Source organism: Schistocerca serialis, chromosome 6, assembly GCF_023864345.2.
Source record: "Schistocerca serialis cubense isolate TAMUIC-IGC-003099 chromosome 6, iqSchSeri2.2, whole genome shotgun sequence".
NCBI lineage: Eukaryota > Metazoa > Arthropoda > Insecta > Orthoptera > Acrididae > Schistocerca > Schistocerca serialis.
Window position 1 is genome coordinate 752,067,478 of NC_064643.1, and position 8,560 is coordinate 752,076,037.

Genomic DNA, 8,560 nt, shown 5'->3' on the forward strand with positions numbered 1-8,560 from the left:
ATTGCTATTATTGTTTGGGCTGCACGTTCTGTTGTATGTTTTGTGAAGCATTTGGCTGTTGTTTGCAATGTCACTCCTAGGTATTTAAAGTCTGATGAGATTTTTATTTTTTTGTCCTCCTTTTCCGAAAAATTACCGTTTCTGTCTTTGTTATGTTTATGTGTAGTTCGTGTTCACTGCACCATTTATCTATTTTCTCAATGATTCTCTGCAGCTTCTGTATATCTGTTGAACCTACGGCTATGTCGTCAGCGTATGCATATACATATACATCTTCTTCATTTTCTCCCACTCGGAGTGCTTCTTCAGTGGCAAGAATGTACAGCAAAGGGCTCATTGGGTCACCCAGTAAGACTCCGTTCGATTGCAGAACGGGGTTCGAAAAATAGAGGTTGTCTGATATTGTGATTAAGTTGTATTCGAGGATTGACTTGATTATTCTTGCCCATACGCTATCTTCTCCCATTATGTATTCAAGTTTTCGGACTATGAGATTTCTTTCCAGTAGGTCAAAGGCTTTGGTAAAATCCATGAACACTGTGTAGAACATTTGTTTCTTTTGCAGCGCTTCGTCGACGTTGTTTAGAAGAAGCATGACTGCCGTTAAGTTTTGATCTTCCAGATCTGAAACCCATTTGTCGTTCTGGGAGATGACTGTCCACAGAGGCTTGGATTTTTTGTGTAATTATCTTTGAAAACATCTTGAATTGAGTATTTTCCAGGGCTATGCCTCTGTACTTATTTGGATCCGTTGGCTCTCCTCTACCTTTGTAGAGAACTTTAATTGTCGAGTGTCTCCATTGTGCCGGAATTCTTCCAAGCTCTAGGCATTTGTTAAATTGTTTGATCCATATGTGTTGGAGGGCCTCTTTTGCATCTTTTATATGTTCATTATATATATTATCGGGACCTGCTGTTTTCTTGTTCTTCAGTGCTTTTATTACTTCTTTCACATCTTCTTCATTTAGAGGTTCCCATATATTGTCTTTTTCCTTAGTTTGAGGTTGTTTCTCTTTCTTTGGGGGTGTTCAGTACATTACTGAAGTGATCTTCCCATTCCTTCATGTCTATATTTGGTGTATGATCCATTTTTCTTGATCTTGCTGCTATGTAGGGGTCTTTCTCTGCTTCATCCCCTTCTCTTTTCGCCTCTCTTTCTATGTATTCTTTCTTCTCTTCTATTAGTTTTTTGTAGATATTCCTCTCTTCTGCATACAGTTTGTATGTTTCCTTGTCGTGCTGGTTTCTTAATCTGTGGAGCGTTCTTAGAACAGTGCTCCTTTTGCTGTAGCATTCAGCATCGAACCATCTTTTTGCCGTCCTTGTTTTTGGGTTTGTTTGTATCACTGAATTTTTTAGGACGTCTTCTATTTGGTCTGTTGCTTTTTCAAGGTCTCCTTCCTCTATTAAAGTTTCTACTTGTGTTAATTGTTCTTGCTGGTTTGTTAATTTTTCTATATCAATTTTTCTTTGTGTGATTTGGTGGGCCTTTCTTGCTGGCGGTAACGTGACGATATTTATTTTTATCTTCATTGGAATGTGTTTTGGTATAGGTGTAATGGAGTCAAAAGTACGTATCCCAAGTGCTTTTATCAATTGTCCTAATAAATGTTTCCGGAATTCCGACTGAAGTAACTTTCGACACTGATGCATCGGTTAATGTATTATCTGAATCCTTGTTTAGTCAACTAGAAGGCAGCATCAAAATGCCACTGTTTGTTGTACAAAATAGTGAGTCTTGTGAACACTCGCTCCGGGAATGTAAGGTTGCAGGCTCGTTATACTTGGATTTTGGAAATGGAGCGACAGTGTACACATGTCTTGTAAAAATGTGAGAGCTGACTGTAGCCTGGGTATTGGCTTTTTCTCTAAAAGGGATGCGAGGGACTGACTTCTCGATGAGCTGCTCTCATTACTGGTTCAAGGAGCAATAATAATGGCGACGCTAATACAAGAAAAAGATAAAGACGAGAGATATTGTAGACCCAAGCAGTCAGTTCAATTTTGAAAATGAGGACATGTCTCTGGTCTCTTCCAATTTTTCAAATCAATTTTACAGAGATATCGGACATTATCAAGAAAAAATTACAATAACGAGAAAGCCCAATGAAATTTTACAAGAAGCAACTAGCTCATTTACACTCCTGGAAATGGAAAAAAGAACACATTGACACCGGTGTGTCAGACCCACCATACTTGCTCCGGACACTGCGAGAGGGCTGTACAAGCAATGATCACACGCACGGCACAGCGGACACACCAGGAACCGCGGTGTTGGCCGTCGAATGGCGCTAGCTGCGCAGCATTTGTGCACCGCCGCCGTCAGTGTCAGCCAGTTTGCCGTGGCATACGGAGCTCCATCGCAGTCTTTAACACTGGTAGCACGCCGCGACAGCGTGGACGTGAACCGTATGTGCAGTTGACGGACTTTGAGCGAGGGCGTATAGTGGGCATGCGGGAGGCCGGGTGGACGTACCGCCGAATTGCTCAACACGTGGGGCGTGAGGTCTCCACAGTACATCGATGTTGTCGCCAGTGGTCGGCGGAAGGTGCACGTGCCCGTCGACCAGGGACCGGACCGCAGCGACGCACGGATGCACGCCAAGACCGTAGGATCCTACGCAGTGCCGTAGGGGACCGCATCGCCACTTCCCAGCAAATTAGGGACACTGTTGCTCCTGGGGTATCGGCGAGGACCATTCGCAACCGTCTCCATGAAGCTGGGCTACGGTCCCGCACACCGTTAGGCCGTCTTCCGCTCACGCCCCAACATCGTGCAGCCCGCCTCCAGTGGTGTCGCGACAGGCGTGAATGGAGGGACGAATGGAGACGTATCGTCTTCAGCGATGAGAGTCGCTTCTGCCTTGGCGCCAATGATGGTTGTATGCGTGTTTGGCGCCGTGCAGGTGAGCGCCACAATCAGGACTGCATACGACCGAGGCACACAGGGCCAACACCCGGCATCATGGTGTGGGGAGCGATCTCCTACACTGGCCGTACACCACTGGTGATCGTCGAGGGGACACTGAATAGTGCATGGTACATCCAAACCGTCATCGAACCCATCGTTCTACCATTCCTAGACCGGCAAGGGAACTTGCTGTTCCAACAGGACAGTGCACGTCCGCATGTATCCCGTGCCACCAAACGTGCTCTAGAAGGTGTAAGTCAACTACCCTGGCCAGCAAGATCTCCGGATCTGTCCCCCATTGAGCATGTTTGGGACTGGATGAAGCGTCGTCTCACGCGGTCTGCACGTCCAGCACGAACGCTGGTCCAACTGAGGCGCCAGGTGGAAATGGCATGGCAAGCCGTTCCCCAGGACTACATCCAGCATCTCTACGATCGTCTCCATGGCAGAATAGCAGCCTGCATTGCTGCGAAAGGTGGATATACACTGTACTAGTGCCGACATTGTGCATGCTCTGTTGCCTGTGTCTATGTGCCTGTGGTTCTGTCAGTGTGATCATGTGATGTATCTGACCCCAGGAATGTGTCAATAAAGTTTCCCCTTCCTGGGACAATGAATTCACGGTGTTCTTATTTCAATTTCCAGGAGTGTATTTAGGTCTTTTATGACAAGTGCGGGATATTAAGAGTTGTGAATAGAAGATAGAAGTACATCTACATGAAGCGTACTGTCAACATCTCTGCCCAGTTATCTGGTCTTAGAGGAAGTCTGTTGAAGAGAACATCCAGCGAATGTTCAAATGGGATTTATCGAAAACTTCTACAAGCTTCTATTGTAGTCTTATGCCGTGTTTTCGAAGCCTGGTGACAAAGTTCATCTGGATTATTAATTGAATAATCATACCAGTTTGAAAGCAACCTGAAAACCAAGACAAAATTATTTAAAAATTTTATGGAGTCCAGTATTTTAAAAATATAGACCTAAGATGTAAGGCCACCTAATTGATACGAAAGGTATTCTCCTATACCATGAAAGGAGCAGAGCAATATCCAGATGTGTTTCTCCCAAGACGAAGAAACAGATCAAGCGATTCCCGGGAATGACGTCGTTTTTAGAAGATTCGTATCTGATCACTCTCTGAATGCAGAGCATTTGTTAAGAAAATTGAGGAAGGACATCACTTCGCGTTGGTCTGAAGAATGTCTGCTTGCTTTTGAAAATATGAAGACGTCTTTGTCGGAGGCACCACTATCATATCACCTCAGTGTGAAGCTAGAGTCGGTTTAATATGTGACGGATCTTGAGTGGGCGTTGCATCGTGCCTCTTTCAGACACGACTTGTGGATGGGAAACCAACCTTCCACCTCATTGCATTTGGGAGCCGTATATTATCAGACAGGAGGAGAAAGGAAGAACTTCTGGCTGCCAAATCCGTTAATAACCATGCCGACCCTCGCCGATGCGGAATAAAGGCACATGAATAACAAGAACTCAAAAAATATCCCAAACTGCCAGACAACATACAAAAAGATAGTCGAACAAGTGTTTCAAAAGCCATCTCTTTTGTGGATGAATTACTCTTCGTTAGTATAAGAGTCTGATATCGGCTTTCTTCAGAGTTAAATTTGTGTGGTCGTTCCAGGTTAAATGCCTGTGGATCGATTCTTCAAGACTCCCTACCCCGCAGTTCACAGCGTTTTTTAATGACATCCCTTCCTTGTATTCAACCGTATCGTTTGCAAATCCCCGAAAACTTTGACTGGAAGAGCAGTGAGACACGAGATGTCTCCATATAGGGTGAAGAAAAACAACTTGATTAAAATTACAATGTTGAGTTTTGGACATTTACTTGAGCTAAACAACCACAGTTCAGAAATTCACCATTGTGTAGCAACCGCCATAAAACGACGACCAACAACTGACGAGAGCGCAGGAGTTTCTCCGGCAAGCGTACGTGTTTGGTTGTGCATCTAGCAGTGCAGATTTGTTCTACTAGGCTATTGCTAAGTTACGCTGTGGTTATTATTACGAACGCACTTGTTGGCGTGTGCTGTACCAGGCAGGACTCATAGCTATTTCGATAGTGTTAACTTTTTGTAGCGATTTTGGAGCCAAGCTTTCAAGCATTTGCTGTAAAAAATTTGAGTTGAGAACTAAAGTGATAAAAATTTACTGGCCTGCTCTACTTGTTAGAGTAAAAGTTCATCCATGCTCTCTGTATATTAGCAAGTATTAAAACATGTGTGCTATAGATTTAATTATAAGTGACATTGTGCCTGACAATACCACATGTTGACTATTTTAATGCAGTGCTGTTTCTGCATTACGCCTTATTATCTTAACTAAATAATAACATTACGGTACTTTTAGAGTCGTTGCTTTTATAGGTAAGTCTTACCCATAAATCATCACAGAAAAAGCTCCTAAAAAGCAGCCAGCCAAGAACAGGAATATATTTTGATTGTTCAAATGAAACCATTATCTTCAGCTACTTGAATTAGCAACTACACTTGTAACGACCACTAATTGATTTAATACTTTTCTTACTCTCTTTTTAATGTCAGACGAGTTATCACTATTAGCCAGACTTTTGGTATTGTTACAAGTGTGCAGTTATTTCTATTTAATTTAGTGGTTTCACTTTTTATACGCCCCACAATCAGATTTTTTGAGAGAATTTACGTTAACTGTGGAATGAGATACTTCCAAATCTATCCCCACTTTATCCAGCAAGCTATCTAGTAAACAAATTAAAGCGCATTTAAATCATGGCCTTTTCACAACTCGTAAGTCAATAGCAAGCCAATCGAATTCTGAAGACACAATGGCACACTGAACAATGGCCGTTAAATTTTAACATCACTTCCCACTTGCTTAGCATCCTTTAAACCCATCACAGTTTTGTGGCAACTCTGTACACAGGCTAGGATAGAAGGCAGTACTTACCATTAGGCAAAAGACTTGGAAGTTTTATATTTTTGAAAATGCTGTACAAACTCTGTACTGAAAAGTTAAAAGTTGGATTGAGTCTGAATGTTGTCTGTTTTGATCGAATCTTAAAAAAGCAAAAACACTCCATTTACTACTAGCATAGATACCAAATCTTTATCACATGCACTGTAAATGATCTCTTACACTTCCCTGATTGTAAGTAATATACTAGAACAAAGAATGAATAAAGGGCCTTAATGTTTTACTCATTCAGTAGGAACAACAGAAGTTAGCAATTCATACTAAACTTGACAGCTGTCAAGCAGCACTGGTAATTTGGCATCTCTCTCTACTGTTAATGAAACAAATGCTAAACGAAATTTGTTCGCCCACAATAGAGAAAAACACTACTCGTCACCCTGTTATGAAAGTAAATCGAAACAGTGAAGAGTTTCTGCCTTTTGTGGCCGATGATGGTGACATTTACGCTCTGTTCTTTGATACTCGGACGTGTTGCGTCACACTTTACAGCTCACGTATGACTGTAAATGCTTTTTTCCTTGAATACATCTTTACATTCAATTATTATTCCAACAACTGTGCTTATTACAGGACATAGATCCGAGAATAGTAATCATTGTTATGAGCAGAATGCAGCCTTATTTTGTCTGCTCTAAGGTCTTTTTCTTGCCTCGCACGCAGTCCAGGCCAGATATGTCTTTCCAGGACCGCAACCCACTACATATTGTTACATAGTGACAAGGAACGACGAGAGTGCGAAGTCACAAATTCAATCTTTAGTAAGGCTCATTCAAAAGTGTTGTGTTGATAATTTTAACAGGAAAAAATATGAATTGCTAATGACTTACTAGGTGCATCAGGAGGGAGGTGCGGAGAAATCTTCTACGGGATGTATGTACTGCACTTGACAAAACTGACATCGTCGACATTCAGGAAATGTTCAAAACAAACCATTAGCTTGCATTATGAACACCAAATGAAAAATGGCGCACCATAGTGATGACAACGGTTCGCACCATCAAGATCGAAGGGGAACTCCTTGCGAGTTACAAGTACAAACCGTGCAGGAGGTTCAGCTACGCATGCACTTTTAAAGAATACATACAGAATCATATTTGTGTAACGGGGCGCCGGACGGAATGGCCAAGCGGTTCTAGGCGCTACAGTCTGGAACCGCGCGGCCGCTACGGTCGCAGGTTCGAATCCTGCCTAGGACATTTATGTGTGTGATGTCCTTAGGTTAGTTAGGTTTAACTAGTTCTAAGTTCCAGGGGACTGATGACCTCAGATGTTAAGTCCCATAGTGCTCAGAGCCATTTGAACCATTTTTGTAACGGGACGATCAAAACTGATGGAATATGATTGCATGCATTCGAATGCGAAACAGTCCATCGTTAAGCTTATCGTGTAACTGGCTATACTTTAAGACGTAGCAGCAGATAGTGCTATAATATGTTTTATATGCACGGAAGAAACAAACATCCAGACGCTGAATTTGTCTAACGGTTCCAGGGGCTATGAGCTGCAGTGTCCCACAATCTTCAGGAGGGGTTGTTTGCTCTAAAGTGGCATGATTTTTATACGCAGACCAGACTTCAAGCTAAGCAAGTTACTTTGACCAGCTATTAGCAAAACGCAGCGCTCATACCAGAGGTGAAGTTCACTTATGCCCATTTTCCCGGTCTTGATTGCTGTGACGTAAATATTCCCTACTGCCCTTGGAAGATCAAACACACGAGAAAGAATCGCACAGTAAATACCTTTGCAGCCAATTTACCATCCAGACTAATAGCCGACATAATTGTATGCAAATACGTTAAGGCATTTATGTTAGTTGCTCTTCATACAACTCTCTTGTTCCTCTGATTTTAAGGGTTCTTTTCATATGCATTTTCTCTTCAAACCCAGATTGGTTGGTGTTGAAAACAAATTCCTTACTGAATGAGGGAATAAGTTTGTTTATCTCATATACAAATTTTCTGGCGGATTCCGCAGTTTGCTGTACATCGTCAAGTTGTCGCTTTGTTTGAAATTTCGTTATTTTATGTCTTCGAATCCTGTAGCACTATTTGAAGTTATGCAGCCCTCCACTGCTTGCATTGATATCACTGTAATCTATGTCCCACGCTGTTGGATGTGTTTAATGTAGTAGGTCACTACCATGCACATCCTGTAAATGTTATGGAACATCCTTGAAACGCGCAAACACCAGTCTATGTTACAAGTGAGTCTTGTCCTCCCTTGAATATCCGCAGTTTTTTGGTCATACTGCTGCGGACTTCTTCGAAACCCCTTCATAATTGTTCTTTTACTGCGCTGCGGATGATCTTTCATGAACGTAATTATGCTTAGTACTGGCTCCTTGGACAACCACAGTCCTTCACTGCTTTCCACTGGAGACGGGATTTGTGGCTCCCTGTCAGACAAGGATGATGGACTACATGGTTCGACACCCGTTTCAGTATCACTTTCACTTGTTAAGCATGCATCGTCAACATTGTAGTTCTCACATACATTGCCCGCATAGTCGAACGTATACGACACATGGTCGTAGTTACCGCCGTATCAGCCGAATCAATGAAACGAGACCCCCGGGCTACAGGGTCCCCGACATGCGTTAGTAAAAATTCGTAAAATTCTTTCCACACTCTCAGTCAAGGTGAACGCCTAAGACCTGGGTCATACCTAATAAAATTT